The following is a 24,396-nucleotide window of genomic DNA, read 5'->3' as shown; positions in this document are numbered from 1 at the left end:
CATCATCAATGTCTTCGTCTGTTTAAACGTTTCAGCTTTTTCCTCAACACCGTGTTGTTTTTATAAAGGGACGTAACACCACTACTAACCTTGTATTGAAATAAGCCCCGCCTACTTACCCCATATGAAATATGCAGAACAGAAAGTTATCGTTAAAAGGGTTGAATCACCATAGTAATCATGGTAATATGTTTTTGTGACTTATTAAAAATATGTAATTTTGTCCTTCGCTATATTTCAGTTACAAACTACAAAAAAATAGGTTTTAAGCTCCCACAAAAAACCAGGACCATTTGTTAAGAAGCACATAACGTTTTAAAAGTTGCTCTCGTAGAAACACAGACAATGTAAAACACTAAATTGTTAGTGAACTACAAAGAAATTGTGCGTTGTTTGTGCGCACAACATGTATAGTAGTCAGAATAAACAGTCATGAACAAATATTATACTCACGAAATAGCAGGAAATCGATCTGATCTCTCGATAAAACACGATCTCAGCCGAACACTATACATTTCTTGTATGTGCTAAACTGTGTTTTTTTTATATCTTTTATGTAGCTACTAGTGCCTCTTATAATTAAACTAGTCATATATACGAGGAATAAAATTATGTACGCCAGACAAGCGTTTCGTCTACAAAAGTAGTATCAGTGACGCTCGAGTCAAAAAGTTAAAGGACCAAATGAAGTACGAAGCTAAGAGCATTTAGAATCCAAATTCTGAAAGAATATTCCAAATACAGCTAGGGTGATCTATTCCTGGGGTAGAAAATCATAATTATTTCGAAAAATGTAAAGGTTTGTTTATAGTTAATTTATAATTCTGACCATATAAATGAAAATACCTATCAACACAGAAGTGCTTATATTATTCTTCCACTTTGTGTCTAACTTGGTGTAGTATTTTTATGATTTGTTCTGACTTTCTTTTAGTTTTTTTGTTACTTTTTTGATAATTTATGGTAGTCCTGCTTACACCTTTTAGCTTTGTTCTCATTTATGCATTACTCGATTGTCTCATTTCGATTTGAATTCCAAATTATGCAATTGTGTCTTCCCCTTACTTTGTCATTAAGTTCTACCATATCTATACAGACGAATGTTTCGATTGCTGTTAAATCTATTTTGTCAGATGTTTCGTTAAAAGAGCACAGGACAATATTTCATAGCAGTTGATATTAAATTATGTCCGCCAAGGGAAGTAATACAAAGGTTATCGAAATGTTTTTTTTTTTTTTTATTATACTTGAATTCTAATTAATTAAGAAAGGTGTATTATAAGTAGATGAATTTAAACATAAACAAATGGATGGCAGTGAACACCAACAAATTTACAACAATCTTAAGTTCAAGGAAATACCCTCAAAACTTCAATGAAAATGTGAGGCGAACACTTCGAAGAAAATATCAAAATCATAAAACCAAATTTTTACAGCAACAGTTTCGAAATGGTGTCCTCTCACAGCAGTTGATATTAATTATGTCCTCCAAAGTAGATAATATAAAAGTCATCAAAATTGATAAGTTACAGGCACAAAAGAATATGATGGAGTTTAAAATCATTGTTTTACCAAATTTACTGTTCTAGGACCAAATGTAATGGTAAAAGGTGTCCAGTGATAACATGGACACTTTTTCACAGATATGAACATTTTTTCAGGTAAATCGTGTCCTGGACACATTTAAATAAGTAAATATTGTCCATGAATAGCATTTACTATGAAAAATGTCTTTAAACAGGGAATTTTTTAGGGAATCACATTATATGTAAATTTAGGAGATAACGAGTATTATTTTGAAAAGTTTCCTGTATCTTATATACTGTAGAAACTTTCGTTTCTATTTTTCGTCCATCCATCGATCGGACAATTTTAGAAGATTTATAAACAAATTTAAACTTAATCAAAAGTCAAAGATTCCACGATAATTCGGAAAGCCCAAATCTGAACCAAAAGTCAGTTGACAATTATAAACAAATCTAACACTTCAACAAACGTATGCGGGAAACTGTAGAGAATTCTTTTCATTCACTTATCGCAAGATTGCCGTAAAATTCAATTTAAGCCCTTAACTTCCCCAAAAGTCAAGAGATGCTTTCTGCTTAACTAAAAGCATGATAATCACCAAAGAGGATTAACATATGTTTAAACAAAAATAGTGATATATGTAGGTTGTGTACAAGTTATAAGTGTGTACAATTTATAATTTGTACAATGTTTTTGTAAAAGGTATCAGTGTTTTGACACAAATCTTCTTTCAACATCGATATAGGTTTTTTTCCAATATTCAACCAGCTTGATGTTTTACTTTCGAAATAATTCTTTCAAACCATGCTCTATGCTGATTTTTTAAAACATGAATAGGCATTATAATAGTCAATATCTTTATACCGATCATTACCTATATTAAATTGAAAACAGAGCAGGGCATGACACAATGATTTCGATTTTGATCGGAAAATTTACTTGTATACTTTAAAGCAGACCTATTCATCAACAATTTTCGTAGACAACCCTTTTTGATTTGTTGGAGCAATTAGAAAGCAACTCCTAGGAAACGTCCGTTATCGTTTAGCTATATCAGCAACAAAGTAGGTTGACATAATGAGGTGGCGCCACAATAGTCCTTTTTTGGACTTGTCATGATTATAATATAACAGAATTGTAAAGTTTGTAGGTGTTGTAAATTGTAAGAAGTAAACTGAAATTGATATCACATCATCGAGTTAGTTCTAAAAATCTATCCACTATCTATCTATGATCATCTATCTTCATATATTAAAAAAAATATTGAGAGTAAATCACTTGACGGTTAAAGAACGTTTAATATCTTAAAGGAAATCGAGGATCCTATTTTTACATGTACATAATTATGAAGCCCTCATTAGTGACTAAAATACTATTATTCTGCAGGTTTTGGAAGCGTTTCTATAGTTTAAAGAGTGATTCATGTGAAAGGACCAGTTTCGTTACGTGGTAAATTCTTTCACAGTATTTAAATATAGGATTTTAGTAGAGATATGAGTTTTTTTTAACAATTTCATACGTTAAATTCATTGTAACGTAACAAAATCCTTCTCGAACTTTATTGGCGGTTTTCTTTTTTTAACACGTCATTTCAAATTAATGAAATATGTGACAGTGTCATATTGCGGATATTGGTAAAGTGAAACAAATATCATGCTTATTTTCGTTTGAAATTTGTTCGTCTTTAAACATATCATTTATACTGGCAACAAATCTATCAAATACTGAATGGACAAAAAAAAATATGGTGACCGAAACACTTCAATGTTATACGAATTGTCACGTTAATGCCCGTCAGAGTAGATATTTATGTTAATGAGAGAACAATTTGTACAACCTGAACTAGAAGGAGGAGTTGAGCGCTCACAAAAGCATTTTTTGTGCCTGTCAGAAACCTGTAATTCAGTCGTTGTCTTTGGTTCATGTCTTTCATAGTTGTTTTTCAAAAATTGTATTGTTATAAATAACAATGAATAAGGCAATCAGTTTTCTCATTTGAATTGTTTCAAGTTTTTGTTTATGACGGGGCCTTGTCGATAGCTAAATACGGTGCAGAAGTTTGTCGTTGTTGCCTCATGGTATCCTATAATTGCTTTTATCTTCTTCATTTGAACTCTGGTGAATAGTTGTCATATTGGCAATCAGACCACATCTCCTTATATTTCTCCTAATTTTTCAATTTGCAAAAAGGTACATCTTACTATTATAGACATATTTTCTTAACTGGACGATACTCACTAATTCTACTTCCTGTACTCTTTTCATCAATTCGGTTATTTCTTCTTTCTCCAAATTAACTTTTCTTAACTCTTTAATTTGCATTCGAATAAGCCTTTTGTAATGACGGTCCGCTAAATCTGCAAAAGCGTTCTCTAATTCATTCCATGCTGTATTCAACTCGGCCATCGTGTAACAGTTCATTGAATGTGCATGACAAATCTGACTTCTGTAAGTGGTAACTGTATCCAATGCTCTGGTCTCGTTTTGAGACAACGACGTCAAATTCCTAAGAAGAAACGATATTGCGCTGATATCTAATTCATGAATCGCGATATTTCGTGTGATATATTTGTGTAGACACACTTGTACAAGCCTTCCGCTATTTCGGACAATATGTCCCCTATCTTCAGTACCAGACTCATCATACATTTTCTTAAATATCCAGTTATCCATAAGACCCGTTCGCTTTAGGCTACAACCTGCCGGCGGACAAGCACAGCATAACAACTTCTTAGATTGCCACATGTGAAATATTTTATGCTTCTTGTCGTCAAGAAACAATTCAAAAGATCCACCGTACGTTGGTAAAAGTTTGTAGTCAGCAAAGGCTGATAAAACTTCAGTCCCTGTATCTACTGCACATTTAAACAGTCGCAGCAATTCCTGTGATTCATTCGTACTGTTAGTCATTGTAAAAGGACTTTTGCGGAAATATTTAGATATATTCTACAACGTTTTTCGTCATGTCAGGTGAACTATTCTATTCAATTGTAAACAATTATAAATCTTGTCGCCATTTTAAAAGTCGAATTCTTTTTAAATCGACAACTCCTTGTTATTATTAAAATTATAATTTTGTGAAACTGAACGAATCCATTGAATTCAAATGATGCGAAGAAAATCAATACTTGAAAAGTTCATACGCACAACAAAGACGGTATTCTTATTTGTCTTCAACAGTATTGTCCATGATCTTTATCAACGAAACAAACATGGCAGTTTATATGTATTCATCGGCCTGCTTTAAATAGAACAGATCAATATATAAGGTCTACCTTTGATAATAGATTTAAGATATTTAAATAAGGGAACATCTCAGAAGTATAAATTTATGTTTTTATTTACTCGGGCCACCAGTAGTTTTTTTAACATTGCTGCATTACAAATAAATATAAAAACGTCTTTTCTAGCATGATTTTTGCTTGTTTTGCATAACATCAAGTGACACGTTATTCATATAGATTTGCTGATTGTCTTTATTGATTATCTTGTCTGACGTAAAGAGACGCTCATATTATATTGATTGATTGAATGTGTTACTATTAAACGCATTTTCTTTACGCAAAAAGTTTTAAATGTTCACCCTCATACAAATACATAGGCAGAGTAGGGGAAGGGACTGTCACTTGATCTAATTCACGGGACCAGGTCTTGATAAACGTGCAACCAATAAAAAGGGAGGGTCTGGATTCCTTTAAATTACACGTTTCCAGGCCAGTGTAACATTGTACATTTTTTTTTATTTTAATCATGGCATTTCTTTGATTTTGCAAGTATTAAGCACCCCTCCAGTTTCCCCCTTCTCCAAAATTTTTTTGCATGTAACTTTATAAAGGAGAAGGTATGATAAAGCCTTTATTTTTGCACTTTAAATTCGAAAAATAAAAATCAGTGTAAATCTGCAAAATAACCTACATCAGTTTTTCATAAGATATCAAATCATTAATCGGTATTTATATGTTTAAACCACATATTTGTATCAGGGCTTCAAAACTGCAAAAGCTGCCAAATAGCCACATTTGGAGATCGTATCGTTAATATTCAAAGAAGCAAATGTATGTAAAATATATTTTGTGGTAAACAACCAACCAACCAACCAACAGAAAAATGCTTTGAAGCAATATAAGAAAAGCTTTTTTACTAATTAAATCGGAGATTTAAAAATAGCAAAGATTTCCCGTGGTACAAGGATGAATTTTAATTTAAAGAGGTCAAATGGATATATTTAGCTATACTCAACAATTAATACTGCGGCGGTCAACTGTGCCAATCATATTTTTTTTCGAGCAGTGAGTGTCTTACTCGTTTTAATATGTGACAACATCCAGATATTTAGTCTTCGTAAACTGTGGACATTGTTCAAGTAAAAAGTGTTGTTAAACATTTTAAATAACTTGAGGTATTATATAACATATACATTGATATGATAAGGGAAAACAAAGACAATTGTTTTTTTCGAAACTTTTTGTTTTGCAGGACTCAAAGTGCCAGTTTGATATTCACAATATATTGCAAAAGTGTACGAGAGACTGAATAAATGACCCTGAGACTTTCCTGGTCTTTCACAGTCAATAACATTTGTCTTAATTTAAGACTAGGTATTTGAATAGATGCTATCAAAATGATTTCTCAGAAAATTTTGATCTTCGATATGAAATTAGTGTAACTTTTCAATTAAAGTCGTCTCAAATGCAAGACGAAGAGCCCAAGCATTGCATAGACCATCCCGATTACTCAATATTCATAAGATTATGCATAGCGTTAGCTTACATAGATACAAATGACATCAATGGGAATTTTATGACATTGAAAGATCATGGAAGTTAATCCAACCAACTCGACCCTTTTCCATTGTTTGTCGTTTGTTATATATAAACATTTAGTAAAGTGGCACTTAAAGGCTCCTGAATATATCAAAAGTCGAAATTTTCAGATATATCCTTTTGATATTATTATTATATATGCCAAGTCTAACTATATCCTCAAAAAGGTCACAGTGTCATCTAAGCTGTCCCCGGTGGTCTTTTGTGATATAATTTGAATATCAAAGTGGCACTTTGAGCACTTTGTACATTTTGAAGACATACTGTTAAATTCCTCTTTTTTAACACATATATACGTTTTATTCCTAAATATTTCCTGTATACAATTACCTCAGTCGTCAAGGTAACAGGCTAACAAATTGCTCTTACAGTATCTGTATGTAGATATTAATTTACTCTGTTCTAAATGCTATTACGATTAACAGACCATGAAGGTCTGTCTAACGCACACAAACTTATTCCGCTGATTTGCGTTAAACTTTTATAGTAAATTAGCACTTTAAGTCTTACGTACGTATCAAAAATGAGATATCCCTTTGATAGTTCTGATATCTATGCCTAGCCTTACTGTCACCTAAATTGTATTGACATTAACAGATCAAGATGATCTCATCGTCATATAAGCATTTCCTGGAAGTTTTTTTGCAATAAACTTTAAATATGAAAGCGCTTTGACAATGTTCTTGAGGGTTTTCCATAGTTAGATATATTTCATACGTTAATAAATTGTCCGTGTTTCATTCCATAAATTTCATGCGTGATCATGTAATAAAATAGTATTGTTGACTCATCTGTATCGATGAAGATTGATAAACTACAGAGATAGAATCGTCTTCAGTCATAGGGTTTATATTTGAGAACAACTGAAAATTACGATTATTTATCGGAGTTAGAAAACGATTTGGTCGTATAACTTTTGACATGACAGGTTATTTATGCATCCCACCATCGGGTTTTTGATTTTTTGAATTTAGGCATTCCAGGTGCAGGTGGATCTTGAGGTGTGATTCGAACCCAAAGAAACATATTAGCACGATGACAAATAACAGAGAAGCTAAAACCAAAACGATACACAACTTCAGCACCAAGTATTTATAGCTCAAGACCATCTTATATTATTTGTGAAGTAGACACTGATAATTTATCTATCAGGTCTTGATACTACCCGATGAACTTTTTGAGAAAAACTACGAGACGTTCTTTCATAAAACGTTTAACATAGGCATATATAACATAAAATACTACAACGTATAAGGAGAAATGGTTCGTGTATTACGAATCGTAAATCTTTGTACATCAATTTAAAATCATGCTTGTTTAATGAGCATCTGGTATGTCCATGACGTATGCAAGTCTTGTCTGATATAAGGTAATACAGTAATAGTTAAATACATGTATTGAATGTAACTAAACGAACCATTTCAGATACTTTTTGAAATTGATATATTACAAAAAGGAAGGGATAGGATAAAACTTTAAATATGTAGTCACTTAACATGTCCTGAGTAGGTATTCCAGTAGAATCTGATCATCACATGTTTTTTTTTTCAAATAAGTTAACAGGTTCCTTTACTGTGACAGTCATCAGATCATTATGACAGTTCTGAAGGTTGTAGTCTATACCTAGATAACATATCTTTTTTTTTCAGTCTGTGCTCACCAAATGAATTGATTAAATTCATTACCAAAGACACTAGAGCTTTCCTACATTTTGTGAATCTGTTTAAGTTATACACAATTCGCTGCCTACATTACAATTCAATCAGGGGTTTATACTGGCTTAGACATCAGTTCATCTCTTCCTGAAGAAAATATTATTTCCAAAACGTTGAAGTAAAGTCAAGATAAGGAAAGAACGAAATGAAAGATACTGAATTAGAAAAAGAAACGGGTTTTGACGATAGATACTATTACTTTACATTGCATATTACGCTTGTTTTACGAGGCATTCGTGTGATTAAAGCTGCTCAAGACGATATGAAGAACAATTCGGACCAAGAAGATAAACTCTAGCTACACAGGTTAGGAAAAAAATGCACCTTTTCTAAAAAAATGAATGATCCCGCAACCCGGCAGGATGGAAATACTATTTTTGTAAATGCAATGCCTTCATATTAATTTTTTGTTCTTTGAAGCAGTCACATAAAAGATGAATGCAAAGTGACAACACTACATTTGTTGAAATGCAGTTCTTTTTATTTTAGAACATGAACTTTTGAAGCTTATCTTTTGATAAGGCACAACTCAAGTATATGCCAGTTTAAGAGTAGGAAAATATTTTTTTTTCTTTATTTTTTGTAACATTTAGAAACCATTGGGGTATACCTCTTCATTGGAACCAAAACAAATCTTTAAATCACCTCTTTTTATATGTGTATGATTGGAAAGTTATCATAGATACCCATTTATCATTTGGAATTGGGAATTTTGACAATGTTTTGGATTTGATTTTCTGTTTTATGCACGGTTTCATACCGATATGAAAATTAATGTGCCCTTTGTTGGTTTTGAACGACTTTCGATGGTATTTACTTATATTACAATCGCTTGGAATTCGCGAGTGTTACTTGCACAGAATAAAATCGTGCTGAAGACTTATTTGATTTCTCCGCCGTATTTAAACTTAGGTAAACCAATTTATCGATTTGGTTTACCATTTACCATTTTGGTTTACCATTTAACATTTAGGAAAATACCTTAGTTACCAAAACCGGAACTGGTAATTTCAAAAATAGGTAAAACGTCATTGTACGTCAATTGAAATAAACAATTCAGAGGTGTTTCGAATGTAAAAAACAAAGACAAGGATAATACAAAGTTTTAGAGTTAACAATGTTTAAACATACTTATACAAGAAATATATAATAACAAAAGTCATATAATATTAATTTTTGAATGTTTTTGTGAGTATTTTTTTTTTTACATTTTTAGACGTTGGTATACATTTGTGAGGATTTCAAGAATACTCATTTCTAAAATTTTAACAGTCTGAAATTAAAAAACAAATGTCTCTTTATAGATTGGATAGTTTGAAATGTTTGATAAATCTATAAAATCAGACCCAGTTGCATGCTAAAAGCATTGAAAAGTGTTGTCTTAGTGTCTATATATAATGAACAATTAGGTAAAATTAATATGAATTGTAGAAATACACATACTATTTTCTGACTGTACTGTATATTCTAATTATATTTGTTTTAGGTCCTTTTTGGTCAAATAGTTTCTTACGTTTCTAAATATGAATTCATCTCTGACTACAATATGATTGGGTCTGATCGTTAAAGATTACAGCAATTTCAAAAAGAGGTTCAGAAGCACGAAATTTAATGTTCATTGTTACAAGAATATTTTCATCATAAGTTGTTTTGTAAGAAAGTCTCTTTAAGTTATAACAAGGAATACGTATGTGCTTAGTCTATAAAGTATATATGTTATTTTGTTTTTCTTTGTTGACATAAATGTTTGATTTTATATTGATTAAGTTAATGATACAATGTTGGCTGCTGTACCCCAACTGATGACATTTTACCTATTATGTCTGTGGTTTTGCTCACTCATTGTTGTCGATAGAATGGTATTTTATGCGACAGTCATACAAGTGAGAGATTTAGCTTGCTATAAAACCAGGTTTATTCCGCCTTTTTGAACACAAGGGAATGCCTGTACCAAGTCAAGAGTATGACACTTGTTTTTCATTCGTTTGACGTCAAATAAAACAATTCAAACAGGAAAACAACGTTCTAATTTATATAAAAAACGAGAAACGAGAACCACCTATGAACCACACTAACAAACGACACCCACTGAACAATAGGCTCCTGACAGGTGCATAAAAATGCAGCGGGTTTAAACGTTTTAACAGGATCAAAACATTCCCTCAAACCAGAGACAGTAGTGTAACATTACAACATAAAATAAACACTGTAAAATATCAATTGAAATGGCTTAACTCAATCGAAAAGACATTTAAAAAAAAACAAGTAAACATACACTGAACGAATTAGTTTGATCTATGAGACAACCTAAATACAATATTAAAACGTAGGTGCCTATATAGCATAGACGTAACAGGTAATAATAAAAAAGATGTAGGAAGAGTTTCAATAAGACATGTTTTACCTTGGACAATGGCGTTAAATAAAACAACGTACACAAGGAGATTTTGTCTGATTTATAACATTAGGAAGAGTTTCAATAAGACAACTTTTACCTTGGACAATGGCGTTAAATAAAACAACGTATACAAGGAGATTTTGTCTGATTTATAACATTTAATCGAAGTCAGTACCACTTAATTCAAATGAATTGATAAAAGACGCATGAACATAGAGCGAAGGTGAGAGAAAATGTTTAATAATTTTATATCAATCTTAATTTTGAAAATATATATTTTATTGTAATTGACCGTTGTATATTGCAAGTGTGAAATTGAACAATGTTTTTATGCCATGTTTCATTATTTGTTCGTCAGTCCGTCATTGTCTTATTATTTTTAAATGGGAACAACTTTTTGGGCATACTACTCATTTCATATCCTGTAATCGAAATTATTCTACGATATGAAGGTGTTGTACAGGCTGAATTATCCCTTATTTTATCATTACTATTTATCGAACAGACATTTTGATATAAAAACACATGAAAGCATGACACAAATGAATTTAAGATTAGAAATTGTTATTTCTAAAATTGACACTATAACATGTATAACACGTTAAAAACGTCACCACTGAGAAGAACAAAACATGCAGGACTTTGGCTAAATATGACATGGGATTCCAGTTTTTTAACGTAGACAAAAGGATGGACGAAAGGTAAAGCAAACTTGTGGTATTTTCTTTTTAGAAAGTTGTTAGTACCAACGTTTCATTCAGCATTGCTCAATAAATATTCTATTTTAATATCATTGTTTTTCTGATTCATGAATTTCAGGGTGCATACATTTGTCATTTTCATGGTAAAATACTATTTTCAACGTTCCCTATACATTAATGCATATCCTTATAATCAGGCATGGGAAACGATTCAAATAATATTTATATGGACTTCATTTACAATGCTGTAGTAGCACACTAAGTTTCAACCAAGTTTGATAACACCTTGTTGACTGTTTTTCATTGTTTGATGATAGGCTGGTAGTTAACTACTGTATATTCAGAAATTATTGCGTGCATTTATTATTGCGAATTTGTCATTTTAGACTAAAATGCTATTTTAATTTTTGCGATATTGAGAAAAATCCTGTTCAATTCATATAAAAAATTTCAAAATGCGAGTTTAAATTATTGCGATCATAACCCTGTCGCATTTTTCGCAATAATTAAAACATCCCAATAATTTCTGAATTTACAGTATATGAATACACTGAGAGGAAAAATCAAGATATTTCCGCTTAAACATAGCTTTTTTGCACGGAAACAAACATTATCTGATGCAACAAAAAATCATCCCTAACCTCCAACAAGGGGTTTTATATTAAAAAAGTAGAAACGATTGTTGTACATAAGACTTTCAATTGACGGTTTTCAAACTTGTGCGTGATAACTTTTTAGTAGAAGGGAATATTCGAACCCAAGTCTCAGTACAAAACTCCAAAGAGTTTTAAAGTTAGAGAGTGGAAACTTTTTTTTTCACATATGCACAGGGATCGCTAAATTAAACTAATACAAAAATAAAAGGAGATGATTTATAATTGTAATTGAGACAAATATTTACCATCAGAGACCATTTAACAAGGACATAAATAACTATATGCCAACAATGAGCAAAACTCATACCCTATAGTAAGCAATAACAGACATGACTAAATGTAAACAATTCAAACGAGAAAACAATCAGTCTGATTAATCAATTAAAAACAATGGTGGAAACACATATATAGAAAACGGCAACCAACTACCACTGAATTGTGGACTCCTCACTGGGGACCGGCACATAAAGACTATAGTATGGTTAAAATCTTTGTGAGTCAAAGTGATCTACCCTTCACCTATCATGAGACAATGGTAGAACAGCACAACATGGCGACGAACGTACTTTTTCACCACATCTTTTAATGTTTCTTATTTGTGACACCCTTTTTAGCAGTGTTGGATTATCACGCCATAGACTAGTTGCAAAATAAGATAAAAAGTTCACAAAGTCATCACATCATTTCCCTGTTTCATATATAGTTGATACCCAGGGTATTGAATAACTTTCACAATGATCGATATATATCTCTGATTTCGGTATTTAGAAAAAGAGAAAGGTAAAATACGGGCCTATATTGAAAAAATCACATAAACAAAATCAGAAGAAAAATAGAAAATATTTATTAACAATACATACCTGCATAAACAGTTTATATATGACCAACGTTTTATGATTTATGTCATTTAAAACATGTACAATATAAATAAGCATTAGTCACTCAATCTTAAACAACAACAAAACCAAAAGTTTCTCATACTAATGAAAGATATTGGTTATTCGAAATATTTATTTATTTTATGTCTATTTGCCAATATTCTCTCTTGAAATTATTTTTTCGAATTGTTGTAAACTTTTAAAGACATACATTTTATTTATTTATTTATTGTGTACAGTATTGTTGTTTTTATTGATCAAACGCCTTGAAAGAATGATCGTTGACTATTCTCTAGACTTTATATATATTTATAAATTAATTCAACAAGTTCACAAATATCTATCTCTTTTATCAACTTTTGCTTTAGAAAGTAACATTTTTTTTTTTGAAAAATGACAATTCAGAAGTATATAAGAAAATAGACGATGGCAAAAAAGGAAAATGATTAATGAAGAATTATTTTGGCATTTTGACTATTTTATCCCGCTTATGATTAGACAAAAGACAGCTTCAATCAGAAAATATATATTTTTTAATAAAGGAAGAAAAAAAATAATAAAAAAACCAATACGACAATGTAAGCCTTCAATATATTTATAGCCTTCAATATAGTTTTTAACATATGAAAATACTGATTAAAGCATTTCCTTAATATTGTTTACTGGTTAATGTCATAAGGAAACCTTTTTTTTTTTTCTTCTTTTTTTTTTTGTAGCAGAGCAATTTATCAAATCTATCATTTTGAATATTATGAAAATTGTATTAAAGAAATAATGCCCCTCAAATTTAAAATCATGAACACATCCTATTAAAAATATATTTCAGATCAGATTTAACCTGTATTATGTTCCTGATGTCTAATCAGTTTCATAAAAGCTATGAAATACTCAACTTAAAATATCTCTAAACTTTTCAAATACTATAGCAAATAAATAAATCAAATCATACAAAATTATCAATAAATTTCTTATTATGTATTTCATGCTTATAGTACCCTTTAACTTTTACGATTTTGGATTTTGTTTTAATCTTACAAACTATCATAATAATTACATTTTCAATCTATAGGAAGATCTTAAAGGGAAACTGTATCTGCATTCTAGTTGATGTTACTCGCTGATTTAATAAGTTTGGTTTATTATGATATTTATAATAACCAGTATATATGATGAAATTTACAAATTAAAGTGAAATCTACAACGGATTTCATTTAACTACCAAACCGTCGATTTATTGCAATGACCATTACTTATCATTTATAAAACAATGACAACAAATAGAGAACGTAATATATGTTTCTTTAGTCTGATTACTCTCACACTATTATTCAATGAAATACAATATTCATATTTTATTTGCTGATAATTAAGTCACAAATGTATCTGAAGATTCTTATACTCCATATTTTCAAATAATTAAAATTTGATAATAAAATTATCTCAATAAGGCCTAATAACACAATTATTGAGAATATACCAATTCCTTATTACAATAAATGCCAATTAAAAAAACAGTTTAAATCTATGATTACAGATTTCCAAAGACCCTTAATAAATCTTGGAGTCAGGTTGACCTACTCTTTATTGTATTGTACTACACCCCTCTAGAAGCTTCTTTATACCGATTTATGTGTTAGAACTCGCCTACTTTCTGAAATCTGAACATGGACTCACAACTTATTCATGTTATTATTAGTGATGAATTTCAAAAACAGAATCAACTCCCGGTCCATAAAATATAGGCATGTTACCTACATTTTATTGCATATGGTCCGTCTCACAAAGATGCATCTGCATAATTATAGTCCTGTATTTATATTATTATTTGTCTTTCTTACAGGTATCTGCATATAAGCACGCGTAGGCGCATTACCTTTTATGATGATGAAAAATTGTACATAACATATTTAAGATAGACACTTCACTTGCAGACAATAATAATCAAAGGGAGATAAGTGTGTTATCACACTTTAAAACTGTTTTGTGTTTTAAAAGGAAGTCTGTCCATACTCATGAGTTCAGAAAAGGTATGGTTTCACAAAAATAAGAATTTTAGTGAATTTACATTTATTCGTAATAAGACGTTGCTTGCATCCTCCTTGGTATTGGCATTGAAGTCCTTCGATCAAAATGTTATTAACTAAACATTTATCAAGACATTTTACATTTATTTTTGTTTTGTTTGTGTTTGCTTCGTTCCTGTTCATGCCATTCTCCAGAATCATCCTTTTCAACAGTTACCCAATTGTTTTCACCTGCCAAAAGATTGTTTTAATAACAAATTTATACCATTTTCATATATAGTTTACTCCAATAGTTTATTGATTATGTATATATAAATAATTAGAAGCCTATAAATAGCAAAACATAAAATACAAATCTATTTAAATGTTGATTATTCAGAACTAAGATTAATTCAATTACACAAATACAATTATAGATTGCTTAGCAATTTGATTGTAACACACTTTTTAATATGTAAATATTAAATAATATTTCAAAAATAATGAACGCAATATTTCGGTAGACAAACTAGATTCATCCAGTGTGCATCTATCCAGGAGCCTCAGGTGCAAATAAAAAAAACATTGGCAGATCGTTGTACGTTTTGGTCAATCAGATCTTATTTTGCTGCGTTAAAATTAAGATGACGTTCAAGTTAAAAAAGAAATAGAATTACATTGTTGACTAATCTTTATGTATTTCAATTTGTGTACTAATTAATCCAAACTCAAACATATTATATATAGATATTCAGCTATGTGTCCATCATCTGTGCAAAAGTAAGGACCTCTAACTATTATAAATTGCTATACATTCATTTTGAATGTTTCAAGGTTGAATAAAATATCTTTCATTTTAAGTAACGTTTGTCTTTGTTCTAATTTCATGTTGTTTTTGTTTAGCTTTTTCGTATATGTTGTTCAATGCCAGTAAAACGATTTTTGTATTGATTTTGTACCTTATTTATGATGGTTTTTTTGGTCGATTGTCTAGATTTTAATTTGATCTAGGGGAGCCTTCTTGAGAATAGTTAAGCAAAATAGAGACAACACAATAGTCTTCATTTATAAATGTCCTTCCACACACATATAAATAAATATAGACTGAAATATTCTCAATTTCTATGTTAATGTCAAAATATTTATAATTAACCTGAATCATTCTGTGGCACAGCTTTTCTTGTTGTCCTTTTTGTTAAAGCATTCAGTATTTCATTAAGACTAAAGTAATGATGGTCTGGAATTATTAAAAAAAAATTATCAATTCCCTCTTAACATTTTATTTTCTAGCGTCTGAAATATGTTGTCCACATGCTCTAACTATGGAATGAAAATTGAAATGTATCAAGCAGGAAATGGCTTAGTCAAGCTTTTTCAAACTGAAATAAATTCTATCAAAACTGATTTTTCAACCCTGTATACCACCATTGCCCATCTGAAAACGAAAAATCGTCTAAAAGAAATAATCCACAATGCTTTTCAATATGAAAATGGTAGCATACACTATAAATTTATTGCTTTGATATACCATACGGCATATTTTGTTAATAGTGGACAAACACGTAAAACATGCTACACAGAGGAACAAGTGATCAGTATGCTGGACATATTTGTAGAATTTGGAGGTAGACTTTTGCAACAAATTGTCAACATTCTTATTGGCCTCTCCTTGCCGATCTCTTCTTATTTTAATATGAGTCGGAGTTCCTTCAGACACTTGTCAAAACAAGAAGATTAAAGAAGCCAGATCAGTTAATTTCAACTTTAGATATATTGATGATGATCTTTCCATTAACAATCCAAAATGTTCTGATCATGCTGATTGAGTTTCATTAATATATCCCCAAGAACTAGAAATTAAAGACACAACAGATACGGATTCCTCCGCCTCATGTTTTGATTTATACCCCGGAATTGACATAAACTGTTATCTCAGTACGAGAATATATGACAAACGAGACGATTTTAATTTTGTAATCATAAATTTCCCCACCTTAGCACCAATTTACTAACTGCACCTTCATATGGGATATGCATTTCTCTAATCATTCGGTGTTTAAAAGCTTGCAGTTGCTACTCGGATTTTCTTAAACGTCACAAGTGTCTGAGCAGAAAGTTGATGAGCCAGGTTAATGTCAAAGAAGGTCTCGTCCTTTTTCTTAATAAGTTCATCGAAAGATACCAAGACCTTGTTGATAAATATTCCGTATCAACTTCACAAAACATAATACATGATGGTCTTGAAGTATAGATTCTAGGTACTGACGTTGTTTATCATCTTAATTACGTGTTATAATGTTCTTTTTATTTGTCTTTGTATACTGTTAACCTTTACTGTTTAGTTCATTTTTGGTAATATACTTTTGGCATTGCTCGGTATTTATACATCCCATCATTGTGTTACTGTGCTATTGTAATTTTTGTATTTTTGTCTTTCATTTTCGCTTATGTCCTTTGTCTATAGAGTGTCTATATGCCATTTTATTTTTCTTTGTTCAAATAGTTATTTGTTTTTATTGTGATTAAGATTCTTACACAATGTAATCTGCTGTACCCCGATTTTTTACATTTTTACCTATTATGTCTGTTTGCTTTGCTCACACATAGTTGTCAATATAATGGAATTGAATGCGACTGTCATAAAAATGAGAGAATTTCTAGCTATAAAACCAGGTTTAATCCACCATTTTCTACATAAGGAAGTGCTTGTACTAAGTCAGGATTATTACAGTTGGTTTCCTTTTGTTTTATTTAATTAAGCTTTTGATTTTGACATTTGATAAAGGAATTTCCGTTTTAAATTTTCTATTGAATTCGGTATTTTTGTCATTTTACTTTTTACAGTTTGTTTTTATTGAGTGCACATGAAAATGTTAATGATAAATGATAAACTCCGCCGAAATCTAGATATATCTGTCCAAAGTCGGGAGCATGATATCAGTCATATTCATCAATCGTTTATTCTTTTGGTCATAAATCAGGCTGTTTGAACAGTTTAACATATTGTCATGTCGGGGCTTTTTATATATGACTATACGGTATGGATGTTGCTCAATGTTGAAAGCCCGTTTCTCTAATTCTTCGTCAATTTATCCCTCTCTGCACCCATTGTATAAAAAAAATTAATCAACGTGTGGTTCGTTTGATCTCAGTTCTTCATTGGTTAAAATCCGATTATGACGTCGAATTTTCTTGCTTTCCTCTGAATTTCCTATTGTGACGGCATGAAAAAAGGCGACCATGCCTGATGACGTCACATAGAAAGAACACATCTTTTTTTGCAGATCATTCAAAAAGAAGGAATAAGTTTGCCTGCATATTGTTTGAAAATCATTAGAGAAACAGATTCCACCACCAAATCTCGTGTAATACGATATTTATCCACTCTCGACAGTTAAATTTTAAATATTTAAAACGCTCGGCGAGCCTCGCGTATTAATTTTGAAAATTTAACTGTCTCGAGTGGATAAATATCGTATCACACTCGATGCAGTGGTAGAATCTATATATATATACAATGTATACTAAGATGCATTATAATACTATGATGCAGTAGTTGTAAATTTACTGATACTATATCATTACACACAATGAAAACGAGGCGCTCTAAATAGCCTATGTCGCTCAAATAAGGGTCATGTGAATCTTCAACTGGTAATTTTTGTTGCTTACAGTTTCTATCTTTTAAAATATACAATGTATACAGTGACCTATAGTTGTTTAAATGCACGTCATAATTGTTATAAGGATTGAGATCTCACAAAACATGTTTAACCCCGCCGCATTTTTGCGCCTATCCCAAGTCAGGAGCCTCTGGCCTTTGTTAGTCTTGTATGTTTTTTTAATTTTAGTTCATTTATATGTTTTGGAGTTTAGTGTGACGTCCATTTTCACTGAACTAGTACACAATTTTATTTAGGGGAAAGCTGAGGACCACGTCCGGGTGCGGGATTTTCTCGCTGCGTTGAAGACCCATTGGTGACCTTCGGCTGTTATCTGCTCTTTGGTCGGGTTGTTGTCTCTTTGACATATTCCCCATTTCCATTCTCAATTTTATCTCATTGGCAACTTACCACATCTACTTATTTCCATATTAATGGTACAGCATATGACAAAAAGGCCTATATTAAGCTTGGAAGCAGAATTAAAGTTGTTTTTTTTTCTATGGATAATGATAACAGTTATTTATAATAAAAAAAATATTTTGGACAAGCTGAAGCCAGCTTTCAGAATCAAAGTATATCCTCTTAAAAGTACCATAATTTTAACAGCTTCTAATTATCATGTATACAAACCCGGTTTTCTTTGTCTCAGAAGAGTTAAGGCATCTCTTACTTGTTCCTTTGTATATCCCATTTCTAGAGATTGTTTTACAGCTTGTATTTCCATATCATCTGTCCACGAATAAAATCTCAATTAAGATCTTCAATTATTTTTTTTCTCACAAAATCAGCCATACAATTATGATACTAACATGCAGTAGTTGTAAATTTACTGATACTATATCATTACCCACAATAAAACAAGAGGCTCTAAGTAGCCTATGTCGCTCAAATGGGACCATGTGAATGTTCAACTGGTCATTATTGTTGTTTACAGTTTCTCTCTTTTATAGTTTTGGCACAAATTCAACATAGGGTAAAATATCATCATAATTTAATGGCAATATCTCCTATATGGATTAGACAGACAATTTATGCCACATGTATATGACTTATTTATTGATTTTATCTTGCTGGGAGTAGATTTGTTTTCCCAATTAATTGTATATCATTTCTTCCAATGGTTGAAATACAGCTAAGATTATTTTTTATAACATCAACAATTCATTACTAGACAGCAGCTACTAAAATTTCAGTTTGGAAGAAAGACGTATGTTATTTATGACTTTATATATATAAATGTTCTTATTATCATTAGTTGCATATGTTAAGTACAAAATTAATGGCATTTAGAAAAACGTTTGAAAAATAAGGAACGAATTGGATTACACACTCGAACAGTTTCTTTCAAAAGAGTAATTGATTAAACTCTTTAAATTAGTTCTTTTTAAATCACACATTTATCTAAAGTTGTAAGTGAAATACAGAGTGCAGTGTTTTATATATAGTCATATTTTAAAAACAAGTTTTTAAAATACTAAACCCCTAACGGGAGGGATTGTACTTGATTTTCATATGATGAAGACATAATCTTTCAATCAGTTTAATTGAGGTCTGGAGCTGGCATGTAAGTAACTGCTAGTAGTCCTTTGTTAATTTATGTATCATTGTCATTTTGCTTAGTTTCTTTTGTTACCTAATCTGACATCGGACTCGGACTTCTTTTAAACTGAGTTTTACTGTGCGTATCGCTGTGTGTTTCTTTATTCTACATTGGCTAGAGGTATAGGGGGAGGGTTGAGATCTCACAAAACATGTTTAACCCCACCGCATTTCTTGCGCCTGTCCCAAGTCAGGAGCCTCTGGCCTTTGTTAGTCTTGTATGTTTTTTAATTTTAGTTCATTTCTATGTTTTGGAGTTTAGTATGACTTCAATTTTCACTGAACTAGTACACATTTTTATTTAGGGGCCAGCTGAGGACCACCTCCGGTTGCGGGATTTTCTCGCTGCGTTGAAGACCCATTGGTGGCCTTCGGATGTTTTCTGCTCTTTGGCCGGGTTGTTGTCTCTTTGACATATTCCCCATTTCCATTCTCAATTTTATTATTATTCGATTTCACTTGGTCTTTTATGTATAGTTGTCAGATTGATAATCATACCACATCTCTTAATGTTATACTAACGGTTTTTTTGTTGCTATGTAGTGATGCTGTACTTTCTATAAAATATTAATACTAATATTTCATAATTGAGGGTGTTTTGATCACGCTGAAGTCAGATTTCAGAATTAAGCCATGTCCACTTAAAAACAATACCATGATTCTAACACATCTTATTAGCATGTATACACACCTGGTTTTCTTTGCCTCAGAAGAGTCAGGGCATCTCTTACTTGTTCATGTGTATATATAATTTCGACAGATTGTTGTACAGCTGGTATTTCTATATCATCTGTTAAAGTTTAAAGTAAGTCATTTCATTATTTTACGTAGGTGCATTTGTTGTAGATTTTCCGATAGTTAATCGGGTGACCAAATAAATAAATATCGACTCTACAGGACCTATGACGCTAAAATGAGACTCTGTGTATCTTCAAATTATATGTTTTGTAGCTCACGGTTTTTCTCTTCTACCGTTTAAACCAAAAAAATAAAAGAGGGTAAAACTCAGCATTATGTAAGGGCAATAACTTCTAGAAGCAGTTGACAGGCAATATCAGCCATTTTTGTTTTTCAAAAAATTTACAAAACAATTTTATTAAATAACCCATCAAAACCTGTCAGTTGATTTTCTTTGGAAAACAGTTATGTTTCGAAGTTGTATGAATGGATAAAAACCATCTATAATTTGTAAAGGCAAATATTTCAAAATCTATCTTTTTTATATATATACAGTGGTATTCTATAAGTACATACCTAAACTCGGTTCATTTAGCGCTTCATGGGGGAACTCACAGCTTATTGATGCTAAAATAAGAAACGATTTATTATGTTATTTTCAAGCAGTTAAATATCTTTGATAATTAAAATTTGAAACAGTTTTATATGGGCATTGCATAATATGATATTTTCACTTAATGTTTAAAACATTGATTTATGAATACTACTCTGTATTCCAACAATCGGTAGGATGGCATGTTTTCATGTATATGAGTTAAATACATTTAACATGCCTACAATAAAAGCTATCAGACTGTCATACAAGTATATGAATGCTATCCACTGTCATAAAGTAAGAGGTTAAGCTAGCTATAAAACCAGGTTTAATCTACCATTTCTACATAAAACAATGCCTGTACCAAGTCAGGAATATGACAGTTGTTATCCAATTTATCTGAATTTGCCATTTACTTAGGGACTTTCCGTTTAGAATTTCCCTCGGAGTTCGGTATTTTTGTAATTTTACTTTTTGTTTTTATGTATTGGTTTTGTTGTGATTAGTTATACCGTTGTCATAGAGCTTAGTTGATTACCGTACAAAATTAAAATCCTGGTATGTATGAGTATTTTTCCAATCATTGGATCGATACCACTGATGGATGAGGTTGTCTTCGCAAGGGTATTACCAGCCCGTATCAAGCACTTCTGTGTTGACATTGATATGGTCATAATTGAAAATTAACTGTTTACTAAACTTTAAATTTTTCGAAATATAAAAATGTAAAGTGCTAAAATCACATGAAACACTTTGGTTTTTCTTCTCCATTGTATATATGGCCTTCGCCCATTTTGGACTGTTTGTCCTATTTTCAATGCTCTGCAAGTTCGTAATTGATATAGCCTTCAGAACTGTTTTCATGATATGTATGTAGACGAAATAAAAATGAACTATGACAATGCTTTCAAAGATATGCCATCAAGCTCAAGTATCTTAAAGGTCTAAAAGAAAAACGATATAAGAGTTTAGAAAATATCCCTACTGCTACCTATAATTCAATCATTAGTTATTACTCAAATAAAGTGAACAGACGAGGTACCTTGTAAGTTATAGACGTATGGACATGTGGTTGGATTACACTACTTGTTTTGCACTAAACCCTTCCTACCCCGTTATTTTTTTTATAACTCAACTATCAGTATCCTTATTTAATGCATTAATTCATGATTATTTCTGAAATTAATTGTTTCATAGAATTGATACGGTTGATGACGTCTTCACTATATAGTTTCATAGGTGAATTCCAAATTTAATACAACAATTCACTAAAAATCTTTTTCAAAACCATTTTATTGTGCTTCATTTTTCATGTTTTCTACCTTATAGCAATATAGTCATGCTACAAAAATCCGAAATTGATATCTTATATTGTACACTTTAAATAGCTAAGAAGTCTCAGAAAATACATATTAGATATTAGTTCTGAAATCTAATGTATTTTGTATGAAATTTTTAATTGGAGGAGTCTCGTGTTAGTAGTTGATGTGGTATGTTGCTCTGTCAAGTATTTTCATTTTCTCTTATTCTATCCTATTTATATTTAAATAAGTTATGAGCTAACATCTTAATTCTTGCTTTTCAATTTCTGAAATTTTATCAAAAGTCTTAAATGAACAACGATTGACTGTCCCTCTGGTATCTTTCGTCCCTCTTTTGCAGTTGTTATTCATAATTGAAAATTGTCTAGCAATTGTTTAACTGATTTTGTCACATTTTGCCATTTATATTTTTTACTATTTCCCCCTATTTCTCATTGTTCTCTATTTTCTGTTCGGAGAAGGGGCATGTGGTCAGATCATCTGTATTTTGTAACGGTGACAGTTATTCTTTTTAAGGTCTAATGAAAATGTTGAATTTGAAAACGATTTGGTTATCAGCCATAATTTAAGATCTGAAACGTAATTGTCAATTTTACTTAGGCAAGTGAGGTTAATGGTAAAAAATGCAAAGGAATGTGTTTTTAAATCGTCGGACGATGATTAGGCGGACAATGGCCAAAGCAAACATTTAACGCTCATATTGACTATGTTTCAGTTACCATAAACGATAAATAGAGTTATAGAAACCTTAAATCATTAGTTATTGAAAGAGGTAACGCAATGATTTAAAGTCAGAAGATCAGGAAGTGTGATTAAGCTGCGAAGTATAAAACACAATTCTGTTATAACAATTATAATCATTCCTTTACATACTCGGTTCAATTTCGTCGTGTATGTCATCTGTTTGAACAAATTTCTCATCTGTAGGCGTGTCAGGTAATTTTTCTGAAATATTCACTGTAACGAACAAAAATAATACTCTTAGTCAACTGTAACTGGCCAAAGCTAATTTTAACTCTATACAACTTACAAAAATGTATAATATACTTTTTATACCGGCATTCCTTGTCTTGCATTATTTTTCAGAAAGCGTTTTTGCATTTTTTATAATTTTTATTGTGTGATAAGTTTTCGGTTGGAACACAAATCATTAAGCTCTTATCATATACTATTCATTACATGTTTAGTTTAGAATAGCCAAGTGGCTCAAAGAAGATTCAAATAATATTTCCCTTAGAGTCTAACGTACACTTGTTTGTTTCACAAATACAAAATAATATTGTTATCTTCCATGAGTCAATTCTGAATATCTCAACTCATGTTATGATATTTAACCAACAACTACGGAAAAGCAAAACTGCTTTTTTAGAAAAAAAAATTTAAAAATGAGTTTTTATATGTTTATTGCCACATTAGGATTTAAAAAAATATCTAAAAATAAGATTATTTACATCTTAAATGAGTATTTGGTATTGTTTCAGAAGTTACATGTCTTCCAATTGTCATAACCTAAACATGCTAAATAAAATCCTGATATCATATTTTGAAAATGTGTTTTGCAAAAATATGTTTACGATAGTTTAGAATATATTTCAATTTGCTTTTTAGGGATTCGTTGTATATTGAAATGCATGCATCCTCATAAGTCATCTTAGGTGAAGATATACTCTAACAAATTCACATGAATATACATGTCAATTTGTTAGAGTATATCTTCACCTAAGAGGATTTACGAGGAAGCATGCATGCGTTTGCATTACAAACACTTCAATTAACCATAAAAAGAAACGTCAGAATTTCACAACTACATGCAAATGTGGTATTGACAAATCAGTG

At 31.0% G+C, this 24,396-nt stretch overlaps 1 protein-coding gene and 1 long non-coding RNA gene across 3 annotated transcripts in view; both read right to left on the bottom strand.

Moving 5' to 3' along the window:
- Positions 1-4,757, bottom strand: part of LOC127723685 (uncharacterized) — a 45,176-nt gene extending 40,419 nt beyond the window's left edge. For both annotated transcript variants that reach the window (XR_007992203.1, XM_052230427.1), the window contains exon 1: positions 3,766-4,757. The gene's annotated coding sequence lies outside the window, so the exon portion shown is untranslated. The remainder of the gene's footprint in view (positions 1-3,765) is intronic.
- Positions 4,758-13,700: 8,943 nt separating this feature from the next.
- LOC127723691 (uncharacterized) lies at positions 13,701-23,519 on the bottom strand. Its single transcript, XR_007992211.1, has 6 exons — positions 23,434-23,519; positions 21,220-21,270; positions 20,657-20,755; positions 18,997-19,095; positions 15,855-15,938; positions 13,701-14,953 (listed from the first exon to the last, which is right to left on the bottom strand). It is a non-coding gene; the product is annotated as an uncharacterized LOC127723691 (long non-coding RNA).
- Positions 23,520-24,396: the final 877 nt, after the last annotated feature.

Source organism: Mytilus californianus, unplaced genomic scaffold (assembly GCF_021869535.1).
Source record: "Mytilus californianus isolate M0D057914Y unplaced genomic scaffold, xbMytCali1.0.p SCAF_13, whole genome shotgun sequence".
In the NCBI taxonomy this organism is placed as follows: Eukaryota; Metazoa; Mollusca; class Bivalvia; order Mytilida; family Mytilidae; genus Mytilus; species Mytilus californianus.
Note: the sequence above shows the minus strand (reverse complement) of the source record. Positions and strands in the feature narration are given on the sequence as shown.